Source organism: Dromiciops gliroides, chromosome 4, assembly GCF_019393635.1.
Source record: "Dromiciops gliroides isolate mDroGli1 chromosome 4, mDroGli1.pri, whole genome shotgun sequence".
Lineage (NCBI taxonomy): Eukaryota > Metazoa > Chordata > Mammalia > Microbiotheria > Microbiotheriidae > Dromiciops > Dromiciops gliroides.
This window is the reverse complement of record NC_057864.1, coordinates 460,269,411-460,286,250: the sequence shown is the minus strand read 5'-3', so window position 1 is coordinate 460,286,250 and position 16,840 is coordinate 460,269,411. Positions and strand designations below refer to the sequence as shown.

Here is a 16,840-nt window from a genome sequence, read left to right as displayed (position 1 = left end):
CCCCAACCGCGCTGAAGCGCTTTCGAGGGTTGGGGGGGGGGGGTAGAGAGTACAACCCCCTACTCTCTCACGCCACTCTCGTGCGGGGCAGCACTAGGAAAGAGGTAGCCCTGTAGACACCAGGGGCCTGGCCGCGTCTTCGTGGGGATTGCATGGGGGCTTCGGATGTGTGTGTGTCTGTATGTGTGTGTTGGGGGGAGTGTATATTATGGAGAAGGAACAGCTAGAGAGAGTACTTTTAGAATACCCCTGCCCCCCTCCCCTCTGCCAGATAGCTTGCTGAAGTGTCCTCGTCCTTGAAAAAAGGCACAGTTTTCCTGGGAGTATGTAGTGTTGGTTTGACATGACCCACCTCCCGCCACCCTTCACACGGCCCCCAAGCCCTTGTAACATCTAACCCCAACCCCCAACCCCCTGGTACCCGCTCCACCCCTTCACCTGCTTGGTATCTATCTTGACCTGGGTCATGGTAAAGAGCTGCCGCTCATTGAAAAGCTGCTTGGTTGATCAGTATATTTTGAACGAATAGCTGTAGCTTCATTAGGGTTTGCTCTTTTAACCCTAGATCCGGGCTTCATTGTCCCTAACTTGTTTTAATCTCCGCCTCTTTTTATCTTTGCAACTTATTAAGTGCCTACTATGTGCAAGGCACTGTGTGTACCACGAGCAGGAGACGTTGTTGTTGTTTTCTTTTATTTATTTATTTTTGGCCAGAACCTGCGATTTCATTGGTACAGGAGGGAAGGAAAATGATTGGTGACTATTCAGCCTTGGGGGCACTTAGAAATTAAATAACTTGGTCAGGGGCACATAACCTGTATGTGTCAAGACTTGAACTCTGGTCTTCTTGACTCCAGAGCTGACTCCATCTCCTCCATTCCCACTGTGCTGGCCAGGATTACACCCCGAACGGCCCCTGAACTCTAGGAGTTTACATCTCACTGTGGGGGTTGGGGGACGGAACGAAGCTAACGACGTTTACATAGAAAAGAAAAATACTGTATAATTTGGGATGGGAGAGACCCTCTAACAGCAAGAGAGACGAGCAAAGTCTTCTGGAAGATGTGAGTGAGAAGAGTCCTGTTCAAAACCATCTTTTCTCCAGTCGATTCAATATGTCTCTGTGCTGTTGCCACCTGCCCCTTCTTGGCTGCTTTGAAACTGACAGGTTTCCTAGGGCTACCTTGGGCTCCTCACTCTTTCCGCGGAGGTGATCTCCTGGTGAACAGAAAGGAGAGGAGAGAACTGGCCGTGCCCTAATAGGCTTCCAGATGTCCTCAGTGACAGTCCCCCCCCTCCGTATTTCTGATCGGCCTGTCTTGAGTGCAGGCAGATTGGCTCTTAGCAGGCGTGTTCCTGGCCGTCTTCTTGGAGTCTGACCTTGAGTAGTCTCTGCCCAGCCTCTCAGAGATGTTTTTGTTCTAAGGCTTAAAGTAGATACCGGAGATAATATGTAAAAACATGTTGTAATTCAGAGAGATAGGGAAACACAGGATGCTGTTATTATTCAGAGAGGGAGGCAGACTGCTTTGTTCTTCCGACCCTTAAGGCAAGTGACTTCACTGCTGGGCTCCCCCTGCCCCCTTACCTTTCCGGATCTGTAAAATGGGCCTAAAAATGCTTTCACTGCCCGACCTTGATGGGTTATTGAGAGGAGAACACCCTAAAGTGTTAGAGAAATGAGTTATTGTCTGGTTAGTGCTTTCACGCTGTTAAAGAGGAGTGTGAGTTATTACTAACACTTGGTGAGGAGGTTGGGAAAGTCTGAGCAGCTGGACAGCCCCTAACCCTGTGCTTCTGATCTGGGTTGCTCTCCCCCTGTTCAAAATCATCTCCTCCAAGTTATTTAACATCAGTATCTGAATTTTTCTGTGGAAAGAGAGCATCTGCTTGGCTTCAGTTCAATGACGAGATAACTTGGGTGACAAGAATTAGGAACAAATATCCTGTCCGGCCCCTGTTAGATCCTGGTATTTACCAAGCACTTAATATGTGCCCATTGAATAAACACCTACTGTGTGCACTGTCAATAAGCACCTACTATGTGCCGTGGACTGGGTAATTGGACCCATGGCAGGATAGTGGATTTAGAACTGAGAAGAACTTAGAGACCAGCTAGTCACCCAACAGGAGTCGTTAAAAAAAATTGGTCTTTTGGTATGCCTGCTGGCTAATCTGTGTGGTATTCAACACTGGAATTTTCCTGGAAGAAAATCTCTCCTTCCCCCCTGAGCCTCCCTGTTCTTTTCTCTTCTGCATGTCTTTGTGCCCTCTGTGTGTTTGCTTAGATCCTCAGAGACCTGTGGCTTCTGGCCCCCTTATTTTCCCAGAGCCGTTAATCTTTACAGAGACCAAAGTTGACCTGGGGGCCAGGGCCTCAGGTCAGATCACAAGGCTCCAGCTTATGTGTTGTCTGGAGATTTGACATCCCCCCCTGTAGAAGCAGGTGATTGCTGGGTCTTGGTCCTGTCCTGGACAGGCTGTCTGGGCTGTGATTTCCATCTCTTAGAACAAGGGTTCTTAGAAACCAGTGGTCCTTCAACTTAAAAAAATATATATTTTGACAACTGCTTTTCGGTATAACTGGTTTCCTTTGTAATCCTGTGCATTGTATGTTATGCATTGAAAAATCTGATTCTGAAAGGGGTTCACCAGACTGTCGGTGGCACACACAAAATTATGACCCCCCCCCTTTTAGTGTGTCTGGGATTATCGAAAGGGATAGTGCCACATTTCAAAAAACTCTCAAAAATAGAACTGTTGCTTTGTTCACTTGGGAACATGCACAACACTTAAAGGAATAGGTGAAGGTGGAGTGGGAGAGCTGAGAGTCTCATCAGGGAAATGAAGTAGCAGACAAGTGGCTTCCTCCCTCAAAGCTGGGACTCATAGTACCTTGCCTCCCAGACAGTCTAGGAAAAAGCCAGTGGGCAAAAAAAAAGTGTTCTCCCTGGCTGTGAGAACTGGCATCCTGGGAACCTGGTGTACGTGCCATGCCATGTTACGGGTCAATGAAACAACAACAACAGCTTGGATCTGGGGCTGAAAGACCTGGGTTTGAATTCTGCTTGGATGCTTGCAACCTGTGTGGACCAAGACACTTAACAGCTTCTGGCTTCACTTTCCTCATCCGTAAGACCAGGGGGTTACAGGGGATGATTTTTAAGTTTCCTTTTACCTTTCTGAGGTACTGTAATGTGTGCAGGTGAAATGGTTACATGAGAGAACTTGGGTTTTGCCCATTTAGTGCCTTTGACATCCATCACTATGTGTTTTGAGTTGGGTTGTGGTTTTGTTTTGGGGGGATATAAATATGATAAGCATGTAAATATGTAAATATATATCCTTATCTTAAAAAGTATACAAGTATATAAAATAGAAACTTTATACAATTTCATTGGAACTAGCATGGTGCCTATATAGCAAATGATTAAGATAAATGCTTGGGGGTTAATTGATCTGGGTTCACTCTGTTGGGTGATTTTGAGCAATGGTGGTCATCAGAGTTGATTAAAAAATAAGTATATATACATGTTTAATTTCTATTTAAGATATAGATAGATGTATCTAGACCTCTATATCTGTTTATCTAATCAATCCATCTAGCCCCTGCACTGACTTTGAATCAGCCTGTCTGTCTCCTGTATTTATCTATGAATGTGTCATCTCTCCCTATTAGAATATCTTCTCTTGGAGGGAAGATAATGTCTGTCTGTCTCTCTCTCTCTTTCTCTCTCTCTCTTTTAATTCTTTGCATTCCCAGTTCCTGGTATGCACAATAGGTACTTAATAAATACTTGGATAGAAGCCCTTTGTGAGTAGGAATTGTTTCATTCATTGTGTTTGTATCCCCAGCTTGGCAGAGTACTTGGAACCAAGTCGATGTTTGATCAAATATTTGATAAGAAATTTGTTGATTGGTGGATGGATGAGTTGATTTTGGGGTCTAGCAAAGAGTATCGGACTGTATGAGAAATTGGATCATGGAGAAGCATGTGTTCCATTCTTCCTTATAGTAAAAGTGGAAAATCTAAGTGAGATCTGCTCATGGTTTAGTATGAATGAATGAACGAACGAACAAACAAATGAACAAATGAATTTTCCTGAAGATCCCTTAGGGAGTGAAGGCTTTTAGGCATTGTCCCCCACCCCCAGATGCAGTGGGCAAGGTGGATAGAGATCCTGACTCAGAAAGACCTGGGTTCAAGTTCCATTTCTGATACATGCTGACTGTGTGATCCTATTAGAATCTCTTTACAGCTCAGTTATCTGGACAATCTCCTATTCAGGGATTCTCAACTTTGTGTCTTGGATGCCTTTCACCATCTGGTGAAGCCTTTGGACCCTGTGATATTTTAAATTTTTCATCATTCATAGGATTACAAACAGGGGGTGGCTAGGTGGCGCAGTGGATAAAGCACCGGCCCTGGATTCAGGAGGACCTGAGTTCAAATTCGGCCTCAGACACTTGACACTTAACTAGCTGTGTGACCCTGGGCAAGTCATTTAACCCCCATTGCCCCACAAAAAAAAAAAAATCAAGTAGAAAAAAAAAGAGATTCAGGATTACAAACAAAACCAATTCTATTGAAATAAAGATATCCGGTTTTTCTCATCCAAGTTTATAGACCTCCTGAAACTGGCCTACCAACTCCTGGTTAACAATCTCTTGTCTGAGATGATAAGTTTCAGGGAAGGTAACAGCCTGCCTTGGCAGAAGGGGCTTCCTCACCTGGCTTATCCCACTCACTTTGCCAGGTGGAGTGAGTATGTATGTGGGAGAGAGCACACGCGCACACACATTGTATTGGAATGTTTTTCAGAGTTGGACATTGACTTCCTGTGATGAGCCTCCTGTGGATGAAAAGCTGCCTAGGGCTCCCTCCATCCCTTGACAGCGCACTCCCTCTTCACTTGGAATCCCTTGTTTCCTTAGAAGCCGGCTTACCCACCATGGCCTATGAGGCTATTCCTGATCCCACATCTGGTCTTCCCTGCCGTCCCCCCCCCCCCACAATTGCCTTAATATTTGCATACATTTATATGAGTACAAATTATCTGTCCTGATGGGAAGATAAGCTCTGTATGATTTCACTGGGCCCAGCATGGTGCCTGGTGTCTAGATGGCAAGTGATTCAGATAAATGCTTGGAGATTAATTGATCTAGGTTCACCCTGTTGGCTGATTTTGATCAATGGTGGTCATAGGAGTTGATTAAAAATGACTTTCCTCCAATCAGATGTCTTAAAGGAGTTCTTGCCCACATTTGTGTCCTGGAACCCCCTCCCCCCAAGTCTGCTGAAGCCTTTGGGTCCCCTTCTCAGAGTAATATGCTTAAATTAATAAACTAAATTACAGAGGATTGCACATGAAACCAATTCTGTTGAAATATATAACACAATTAAAACGTATATTTTTTAAAAACCCAGATTCAGGGACCCTAGGTTAATGACTTGTTTAAGGTGATACTAATAACCCCCATTTAGAAAGTTCTTCCTTTGATCCAGCTCTTAGCACAGTTCCTGGCCTATCTTGGGCATGAAGTAAACCCTTGTTGACTTGACTCAATCCTCACAACATCCCTGTGAGGTAGGTAGTGTCCCCAGAGAAGCCAAGTGACATTTCCATAGCAGGGGTGAGGGTTGGAAAGCACTTTGTACGCTCACTCATCATGACAACCCTGCTAGGTGGGTGGTGTTATTAACCCCATTTTACAGGAGAGGAAACCAAGGCTCAGAGAAGTCAGTCAGCAAGCATTGAGTAAATGCTTACTGTATGCCAGATACTAAGGGGATGGGGATAAAAAGAAAGGAAAACCACAGTCCTTGCCCTCAAGGAGCATCATTTCTAATGAGGGGATACCACTCAGGTCTATAGTCACAGCTAGGAAGGGTAGGATTTGAACTCATCTCCCTGGTGCCTCCCAAGGTGTTGGCAGAGCTGTGATCAGCTGTTCCAGGTCTTCCCCCGACACCCCCCCCCCATACTTAGCCCTGTGTGCTCCTCCCTTTGTTAAATCCTCATGACTAATTCAGCCTAATTGAGGAGGAGGCGGGCTTAATTGGAGCCCTTTCCTTGTCAATCGACACCTGTGGCACAGGAGGGAGGCCCTTTTCTCTCTCCTCCCCACCACCCCCACCCCCACACCTGAGAAATTAGAGGAAGAGAGAATTCGGCACTGGAGGAGAGATGATAGAATATCATAGGACAGCGTTTCCATTTTCTCTGCCATTAAATAAGAGGCCTTGGTCACTACATCACAGGGTAGTGAGGGGCCTGCCTATCTGTCTGTCTGTCTGTCTCTCTATCTCTATCTATCTAATCTAGTTATTTATTTATTCACATCTATCTATCTATCTATCTATCTATCTATTTATTCCGTTATTTGTCCAGGGACACACACCTAGTAAGTTTCAAGTGTCTGAGGCTGGATTTGAATTCACTTCCTCCAAACTCCAGGGCCTGTGCTCTATCCACTGGGCACCTAGCTGCTGCCCCCTGCCCGGGTCAATTTAAATGGAACAAACCTAGATAGAGGGTTTATTGTGCTTGAAGACCCTGTAGAGATGCAGGGCCAGTTGTGTGTGAGGCCCCGTAGAGATTAAATTGAATTTAATGATTGTGGGCAAGGTCTGTGGGCTACAAAAGACAAAAAAAGAAACCGAGGCTCGGAAAAGCCTCCAAGTGCTTACATTCTTCTCCTTGGAGGACATAACAACTGGGACAATGTGGGCAGGCAGAGGAGGTGATGGTTGAGCTGAGCCTTGAAGAAAGAGGATTCTGGGAAGAAGATGAATGTTCCAGGAATGGGGGACTGCTGCCCAGAGTGTGGGGGGGGGCACTTTGACCTCCATAAATGAGGGGACTGGACCTCTGAGGTCCCTCCTGGTTCTGAACTTTCAGGATTAAGCCAGCCCGGTGGGAAGGATGGAGTGGGTGCTTGGGGCAGGCTGCAGGAAGTTGGGACTGCAGGGAGCCCATATAGGAGGCTGTCGCCATCCACTTGTACAAACATCTATTAAACACCTACTGTATGCAACGCATCGCGTTATACAAGGGAGACACAAAGATGAAATCAATTGACAAATTAGGGCCTGAGGTAAGGTGATCATTTGTGAGATCTCAGAAGTAGACGGGACAGGTTGGGGCAAAGGGACTAGGGGAGTTGGAGAGGCTGGGTACCTTAGAGAGAAACCTAGCTTTTCAGTGGAAGGACCCAGATTCAAATCCCACCCCTGCCTCTTACTACCCCTGGTGAGATTGGGCAGATTATTTCATCCTCACCTCTCCCCCATCCTTTATAAGGCTCATCTTCTCATTTGTAAAAATAATGGGGCATGGGGCAGCTAGGTGTCACAGTGGATAGAGCACCGGCCCTGGATTCAGGAGGACCTGAGTTCAAATCTGGCCTTAGACACTTAACACTTACTAGCTGTGTGACCCTGGGCAAGTCACTTAACCCCAATTGCCTCACACACAAAAAATGGGGCAGGACTAGAATTGGAGTTCTTAACTTGGAGTCTGTGAATTTTCAAAAATTTGATTTTAATTAAATTAATTCAACAGAGTTGGCTTCTTTGTAATCCTTTGTACTTTATTCATTTAAAAACATGATTCAGGGAAGGGCTCTGTGACCCAAGAAAGGTGGAAGAATCCCTGGGCCCTTTCTGAGGTCCCCTTCATCTTTGGGCCTCTGACATAGCTGCAGACTTGGAGTAATAATCTCCGACAGTTATATAACAAGCATTTTACGGGTGTGTAAAATGCTGTCAGATGCCTGAGAGGTGAATTCTACCCATTTCATACACGAGAGTTATTTCCCTCTAACGTGACAGTGGATGATGGGAGGCAGGAGGGGCTTAACCCTGGGGCCTAGGTGAGAGAGAAGACTTGGGACACCCAGCTTGACAACACACCCAGAGGTACCCAATTTCATCAGTCCGATTTATTCTCCCTTTCTCCTTTTTCCTAAACACAAATGCCCTCCTAGTAGATTCCATCCTTTGGAGCAGAACAAGAAAAGTGGTGTATTTTCTATCCTCTAGGCTTTTGCTTAGCTCAGGTCAGGGAATTCAATGCCTCATGCAAGCCTGAGACCCATATCTTCCCTCCTGCAACAGTCAGTTTTGCCTGATGTTTTGAATTATCATAAAGTTAAGACCGGTGTTACTGACAGCAGAATTTTCTGGCAGAAAAAAACATTTTTGCTTATTAAAAGCAGAATATTAAAAAGTGAAACCGGATTTCTCCTCCCATCACATATATTCTAAGCAGCTGCCTACCTAGTCACAACTCTAGGTTAGAATATTGTTATTAATAACTCCTATAGCCCATTATGGTGACAAAGAACTTACCTGCCACCTCATTAGGTCCTTTCTGTATTTATGTACTTACATTTTTTATTTATGCTTAAAAAAAACCTCCAGCTCATTGTTTTTTCTGCTAATGGACCTCTTTCCTGTAACAACTAAGTATAATCAAACAAAACGTGAGTCATGGCATGGATCAGAATTCCAAAGTCCTTTCAATATTGTTTTCTTTTACATTGTTCCCATGTAAATTCTTCTCCTGGTTCTGTTTACTAGTTCTGTATCAGTTCATTCAAATCTTCCCTTTTTTTTCTTAGTTCAGCATTTTCCTAATCCCCTAGGAAGATAAATACTCCATTACTTTCTCACACCACCACTGGTCAAGATGACCCATTCATTACCTGTATCTTTCTGCTCATGAGGTGAAACCTCAGTTATTTTACCTTTATCTTATTAGCGTTTCGGAGCATATTTTTTATATGGTGGCTGACACCTTGAATTTCTTCTTTGGAAATCTGCCTAGGGGAAACAGCTTTTGTTTGTATTGGGGTGTGTGTGTGTGTGTGTGAGACACATGCCCACACACATATATATATATGTATGTGCACATTATATATAAACATTTTATATATCCATTTATGTATCTAATCTATAATTCACATTTATAGATATACTATGTCTATCTACTTACACAGAAATATCATATTTATAGATATACACTCTATATAAATATAGACACAGTATATCTATAAATATATGTACACATCCTACATATATTTCTATATGGTGTGTATGTATATTTCAGCCATTAGATCTCTATCAAAGATAGTTGCTGCAACAATTTCTTTTCCTTTTTTTTTTTTCCTTTTGGGTGGAGCAATGAGGGTTAAGTGACTTGCCCAGGATCACACAGCTAGTAAGTGTCAAGTGTCTGAGGCCAAATTTGAACTCAGGTCCTCCTGAATCCAGGGCTGGTGCTTTATCCACTTTACCACCTAGCCACCCCTTTTTTCCCTCTTTTTAAGGCTTTTAAGTTACAGAGGAGGTGCCTACCTGCACTGTAAGGGGAATTTCTTGACTTGGGAGTTCCCTCTACCAGTGAAGTCCCAGGTCTAGCTAGTCCCTATTTTTTTTCCTGTAGTTTTATATTTTGAGAGATTGATTATAATGATGCATTTTGTAGCTGTTTTGAATGGAATTGAAAAAATCAAAATGAAACAACTTCCCTTTGGGTTTTGTTAGTACCATGCAGAAAGATTTCTTACTAGGGGGTTTATTTCTTATTTGACTTCTCTACTAAAATGACTAATTGTTTCAATTAATGTTTTTATTGAATCTCCAGGATCCTCTAATTTATCATATTATCTCCAGATAGAAGTAATTTTGCCTCCAGTTTTTCCTTTGTTTATTCCCTCAATTAATTTATTTTGGCCTTATTGCTAGAACTTGACAGAATTTACTTGTAAATCTACCTGGGTCTAGGGTGGTGATGGTGGTTGCTTTTCCCTTTGAGAGTTCATTTATGACATGTTTAATTTCTATTTCTGAAATTGGGTGGTTTTAAGTTCTCCGTTGTTCTCTTAATCTGAGAACGAGATATTTTCATAAATATTCATTTAAGTTTGGAGTTTTGTTGCTGTGTAATGGCTAACCATTTCCTTTGATTTCCTGCTTCATCTGTTGTGAATTTCATTTGATTCTCATAAAAACCCAGGGGGCACCTGAGCTATTGTTGTAACCTCCTGATTGTTCTCCCAGGCCAAATTCTCTCCTTTTTACAAACCAGCTGCTCTGCTGGTCCTCCCAAATGCACCAGGCCACCCCCTTGCTCAGTAAATTCCAGTGGCTTCCTCTTATCCATAGGATCAAATACAAACCCTATTGGCTTTCAAAGCTCTTCACAATCTGGCTCCAATCTCCCTTTCCTGGTGTATTATACATTACTCCAGGCTTGCCCTATAAAGACCCACTGGGCTGGCCTACTTGCTGGACCCTTGTATGGAACATTTCATCTCTAGTCTAAACTTTGCACAGTCTCTCACCCATGTTGGGAATACAGTTGCTCCTCACCTCTGCTTCTGGGATTCTAGGTCCCTTCATGTTCACTTCAAACTTTGGAAATTGAGAGGATGCCCATCAGTTGGGGAATGGCTGAACAAGTTGTGGCATATGATTGTGATGGAGTACTATTGTGTTATAAGAAATGAGAAAGATGGTTTCAGAAAAACATGGAAAGACTTATATGAACTGATACAAAGTTAAGTGAGCAGAACCAGGAGAACATTGTGCACAGTAACAGCAACATTGTTTGATGATCAACTGTGAAATACTTAGCTATTCTCAGCAATACCAGTGATCCAAGACAGTTCCAAAGGACTTGCAATGAAAAAGGATATCTACCTCCAGAGAGAGAGAACTGATGATCTCTGAATGCAGATTGAAACATACTTTTAAAAAAACTTAATTTTTTTACATGGCTAACATGGAAATGTTTTTCATTATTTCACATGGATAATTGAAACATTGCTTGCCTTCTCAATGGTTGGGGAAGGATGGGGAGGGAGAGAATTTGAAACTCATCTTTTTTTTTTTTTGCGGGGCAATGGGGGTTTAAGTGACTTGTCCAGGGTCACAGAGCTAGTAAGTGTCAAGTATCTGAGGCCGGATTCGAACTGAAGTACTCCTGAATCCAAGGCCGGTGCTTTATCCACTGTGCCACCTAGCTGCCCCCTATCTTCTTTTTTTAAAAAGAATGTTCAAAACAAATAATTTTTAAAAGTTCAATTCAGGGCATCTAGGTGATTTAGTGGATAAAGCACCAGCCCTGGATTCAGGAGGATCTGAGTTCAAATCTGGTCTCAGACACTTGACACTTACTAGCTGTGTGACCCTGGTCAAGTCACTTAACCCCATAGCCTCACCCCACCCCCCCAAAAAAGTTCAATTCAATTCTCCCTTGATTCCTTTTTCTCTAAAATCCAGTGACGCTGCCCTCCTTGCTCTTCCTCCTACAAGATATTCCATCTCCCAACTTTGGACATTTCCAATGACTGTCTCCATGCCTGTAATTCACTTCTCCTGGTTTCCCTGGATTCTTTCACATCTCAGCTAAAATCCCACTTTTTGCAATCCCAGTCTCCTTAAATATTAGCAGGTTCCCTTTATTGATTTCAACCCTTCCTCCTCCCCCTTCTGCAGATCTGATAAGGCAAGTGATATAAATATTATAACATTTGTACAGGTGAAGAAACAGGTCCAGGGAAGTCAGGGGATTTTCCTAGGCTCACAAATGGAGTGAGTATTGAAGTCAGGTTCAAAGCCAAGGTTGCCAATGTCTGTGTACTGTCCACTGAAACACACTTCCTCTTCAAGTTCATGAGAATCCTTTTTCCCCTTCTTTCCTCCCAGTTTTCTGGAGGGCTCCCAGGATATTGAAAGGCATTTGACAGATACTTATTAATTGTGTGACCTTGGGTAAGTCACTTAACCGGTTTTCCTCGATTTCCTCAACTGCAAAATGAAATTAATAATAGCACTTACCTCCCACAGGGTTTGTGAGGATCAAATGTGATTCTATTTGTAAAGTGCTTAGCCCAGAGACTGGCACAGAGTAGGTGCTATATAAATGCTAACTACTATTATTGGGCACCAAAGTGGCAAGGTGGATACAGTGCCTAGCCTATAGTCAGGAAGACTCATCTGTCTGGGTTCAGATCTGGCCTCAGGCACTTCCTAGCTGTGTGACCTTAGGCAAGTCACCTAACCCTGTTTGCCTCAGTTTCCTCATCTGTCAAATGAGCTGGAGAAGGAAATGGCAAAATCACTCTAGTATTCTTGCTAAGAAAACTCCAAATGGGGCCACAAAGAGTTGAATGCAACTGAACAACAGCAACAATTATCATTAGTCCTGTGAGGATCGTTTGAAGGAACTGGCAATGTGTAGTCTGGAGAAGAGCAGATTGGCCGGTGGGGGGGGGGGGGAGGGAATGTGCAGATTTTCTTTCTTTAAATTTTTTATTTATTTTTAACTTCCTGCCCTTTTTTTGGAGTTCTGAATTCTCTCTGGTCCACTGAGAGGGCAAGCAGTGTGATATCAGTTATACATGTGAAATCATGCAAAACACAAAGGGGGATTCGATGGGTGTAGCCACACACTTGAATGTATTCATACACTCTTATGTAAGAGAACCAAGACTTGTTCTTGGCTCAGTGAGCAGTGGGTGACAGTTAGATTCAAGAGTCGGAGAAGCTTCCTAGCAATTTAGGTCGTCCATAAGTGGGCTGCCTGGCAGAGGCTGAGGGGCCACTACTGGACATCTCTAATAGTAGGGATGCCTCAAGGGTTTGGGTTGGTCTCTGGGGGGCTGCTGAAGACCCTTCCGACTCTGTGATCTCTGCGGCTGAGTCCTAGGTGGGATCCAGTGACTCACTGCCCCGTACCCAGCAGGTTTGTTGGATCGAACTGATTTTTTTTTTGCGGGGCAGTGAGGGTTAAGTGACTTGCCCAGGGTCACACAGCTAGTAAGTGTCAAGTGTCTGAGGCTGGATTTGAATTCAGGTCCTCCAGAATCCAGGGCCGGTGCTTTATCCACTGCGCCACCTAGCTGTTCCCAGACTGAACTGATTTCTACCCAGGACCCCAGTCTACATAGGCTTAGTGGCCTCAGGGCAGTGTGTGAAGCAGCTCTTCAAGCCAACTCTCCTCCAGCTCATTTGATTCGATGAGGAGGGGGCAGATGCGGTCTAGGGTAGAGATGTGTCTAACTTTAGACCTCGGGGACTGGGGCATTTAGCTGATGCCGTGACCAAAAGGCTTGATCTCTGAGCTGATCTGTGCACGATGGAGTGGTCAGCTGCTCATACACTGGGTCACTTATCAAGCTCACCTGATGCTAATGGTTAGTCCAACGCTCCCATGTGTAGCTGGCCTTTTTCTGATTCTCCTGACCAGGTAAGAGGTGTAAAAGGGAGCTGTGTGCTGCTGGCCTGGGGAGGCAGAGATAGGAGGGGAGGGGGACCCTGTCCTCTCACTCCCCTCCTTCTCCCTCCCCTTTCTCCTCTCTTCCTCTCCTTCCCTCCCCTCCCTCCTCTTCCTCTCCCCACTCCCCCCCTACCCCCAGTCTGGCCACCTGGCTGCCCAGTACTCTGAACCTTGGGATGATAACCATCCCTGGGGTTGACTTCCTTTAAAAAAAACCATGATGTTAAGCAATCTCTGAGTTCATTCTTACTGACTCAGTCTGCTTCTCTTTATAACCTAGTGGGTTCTTTCCCACCAACAGGAGAGTGTTTTCTCATTTGAATAAAAGTCAGGTAGAGGTTATCAGAGAGGAGAGTGAGAAGTACTAGGGGCCCAGGTGGAATTGGATGATAGAATAGGTTGGGGGGGAGGTTTCTTTGGTGTGGAGTGGCCTTCTGCCCGCCTCTTTTATTTAAAAAAATAATTTTTATTTACCACCCCCTTTTCTGTACAATCCCTAACAAAGCACTGGCTTTTAGTGGGCAAACCTTGGTACCTCTGACATTTAATACCTGTGTGACCCTGCACAAATGTCAGCCTCCTTGGGGCCTCCTTGCCCCTTCCTCGATGATTCAGTGAGGGGCTGGATTAGAGGGGTTTAGGGATCCTTCCCACCTTTGATCTTTGATCCTTCCAAAAGAAACATAAATCTTTAATGTTCTAAGTGGGAATTCCTTAGCCTACAGCTGGGGGCAAAGGCCAGAGACCCAGGCCACGGGCTGTCTGCAAACAGTGGGGAAGATTCTCCCTGCTAACAAGTGTTCACGGCTTCTCCTCAAAGCCCCCACCCAACTTCACCCAGAAGAGTCCTCAGACACCATCTGGTCCAACCCTCTCATTTTACAAATGAGGAAACTGAGGCCCAGATAGGATCAATGACTTGCCCAATGGCACACAGCTCATGGGATCCCGGGACCTCAGAGGTCATAAGGTCCAACTTCCTCACTCTACAGATGAGGACACTGAGGCTCAGAGGGGTTTAAATGACCCGGCCGTGGTCACAGAGTCTGTAAGCACCAGGGCTCAGCTCTTCCCACTCATAAGACCGAGGGATCATGATGCCCATCACGTGGGTAGGAGAAAAGTGGCCTCTAGATGGGGGTGAGTGAGGTGAGGCAGCAAGGAGAAGGAAGGGAAGAAGCATCGAGGGCGAGGGAGGAGAAAAATCCCCTTCTGCCAGACAGACTTCTTTTAAAAATGAGATTTCGCATCTTCCTGTTTCTGCGATGTGTGTGAGTATGTGTTTTCAGGAGGCTGGCTCAGCCTCACTGGATGCAAACATCAGTGTCACAAGAAAGTGGCTGGTGTGTTTTCTGAGCTGTTTTGGAGCCTGGGAATTGGTTGCAAAGTCAGTTCCCCAGGAGGGGGCCCAGGAGGTTGTTATAACATCAGAACTAAATTTAAAGTTGCTTTGAAGGGGAACGGAGAAGGTAGGGGGGCACTGCCGGAGGTGTGAAGGGAGGCTTTATTACCCCAGGAAAAAAGGACTCTGGGTAGGGAGGTACCCCCCCCCCAAAAAAAAAAACCCAAAACAAAACAAAAAACCCCTCACACACCCTTTACCCTCAGCCAGCATCCCCAGCTGGGAAAGACAGCTTCGGGGAGAGTGAAGCTGCCAGGCTCACAGGCTTTATTTCCCCTATTAAAATTCTCAGGCTTGGCTGGCTGGTTGCACACACCTGGGAGCAATCTGGAGTTAAATGGAGAAGAAAACCCCTCCCCTCTCCCCTCCCTCCTCCCTTCCCATCTCCCCTCCCCTCTTCCCTTTCCCTTCTCCCTCCCCTCCTGTCTTCCCTCCCCCTCTCCCTTTCTCTTCCCCTGTTCCCTTCCCCCTTTCCTCTCCCTTCTCCTCTCCCCTCCTTTTCTTTCCCCCCTCCTTTTCTTCCTCTCCCCCCACTCCCTCCCTCTTCTCCCCTTAGTCTCCCCAAGAGATGATGGGTGAGCCTGTGGGTCCTGGCTACCCACAGGTACCTTGTAGCTCCTTTAAGGATCAACAGTTTGGTTGGTTCAGGGCTCATAGCCTAACCAGTAGTGAGTGGTCTGGATTCTAGGGAAGAGAAGAGACTGGTGAGTATCAAAGAATCAACAAGAATCTATGAAGTATAGGAGCAGCTAGGTGGTGCAGTGGATAAAGTGCTGGCCCTAGAGTCAGGAGGACCTGAATTCAAATCCAGCCTCAGACACCTGATACTAGCTGTGTGACCCTGGGCAAGTCACTTAACCCCAATTCCCTCCCCCTCCCCCCCAAAAAAGACTCTATTAAGTGTATCCTGTGTAGTGGATACAAAGACAAAATCAAACTGCTTCTGAGGGGCAGAAGTATGAATGAACATAGGTATATTGGGGTGGGGGGCAGTAGCAACTAGGATCAGGAAGGGACTCCTATGCAAGGTGGTGTTTGAGTGGAGTTTGGAAGGAAGGAAGGAAGGAAGGAATTCTGAGAAGTGGGGGTGAGGAGGAAGAGCAGCATTCCAGGCATGGGGAAAGCCAGTGCAAAGGTTTGGTGATGGGAGATGGAAATGCTGAGTGCAGGGAACATACAGGCCAGATTGGCTAGACCCATAGTATAGGTGAAGGGAGTACTGAATCTCAGAGATGAAGCCTCAAGGGGCATCTAATGCCACCTGAATGGGAGTCCTTTCTATAAGGTCTCCTCTAGCAATAGGGAGCTGACTGCCACCCAGGGTGTCATTAATGCTTTGCAAAGGCTAGGGTTGTTGTTTTTTGTTTTGTGGGGCAGTGAGGATTAAGTGACTTGCCTAAGTTCACACAGCTAGTAAGTGCTAAGTGTCTGAGGCTGGATTTGAACTCAGGTCCTCCTGACTCCAGGGCTGGTGCTTTATCCACTGCACCACCTTAGCTGCCCAAAGGCTAGGTTTTCCTTAGGAGACATTGTGGTATAGTGGATCGGGTGCTGAAGTCATAGTCGGGAGGACCTGGGTCAGAATCTTACCTGGGCCACTGGGTCTCTTAATTAGTGGTTCAGCTGACTCATCTGTTCCATGAGAGGGTTGGACTCGGTGGTCCTTGAGTCGTCCTGTGGGCATCCCCCCATCCTATCTTTCTGAGGACACTGAGGCATGTTCCTTTGCTCATCCCCTTTGGGTGGGGGGGAAGAAGGGGGCGATCAAACATCACTCAGATTTCTTGAATCCATTTACACCCACTACATTCATTCTTCATGCAGCTCCCTCAGATTTTCATTTTCAAATGTGTTTTCATCAACTATGGGGAAGAACCCCTCCCCCAACAGCTTTCTTTTGTCTTCCCCTTCCTCCCTGTCTCCCTCAAGAGCATCAAGAGGGGGCTGAGTGGATAGGCCGCTAGACTTGGGAGTCCTGTCTGGGACATGTGTGATTCTGGGCCTACCTCAGGTGCTTGGTGGATCTGTGTTCCTGGCCAAGTTACTTCATTTCTCTGGGCCCCAGTTCCCTCAGTTCTAAAATAAGGGGGTTTCATTGGTGGTCTCCCACATCCCTTCCCTTCTAACTCTGCTCCTGGGTGGTTGGAA

The 16,840-nt window shown here is 45.4% G+C and overlaps 1 protein-coding gene across 2 annotated transcripts in view; it reads left to right on the top strand.

Annotated features, from left to right (window-relative positions):
* RAB11FIP4 (RAB11 family interacting protein 4) overlaps positions 1-16,840 on the top strand; it is a 173,676-nt gene that overhangs the window by 111,763 nt on the left and 45,073 nt on the right. The window lies entirely within an intron of this gene.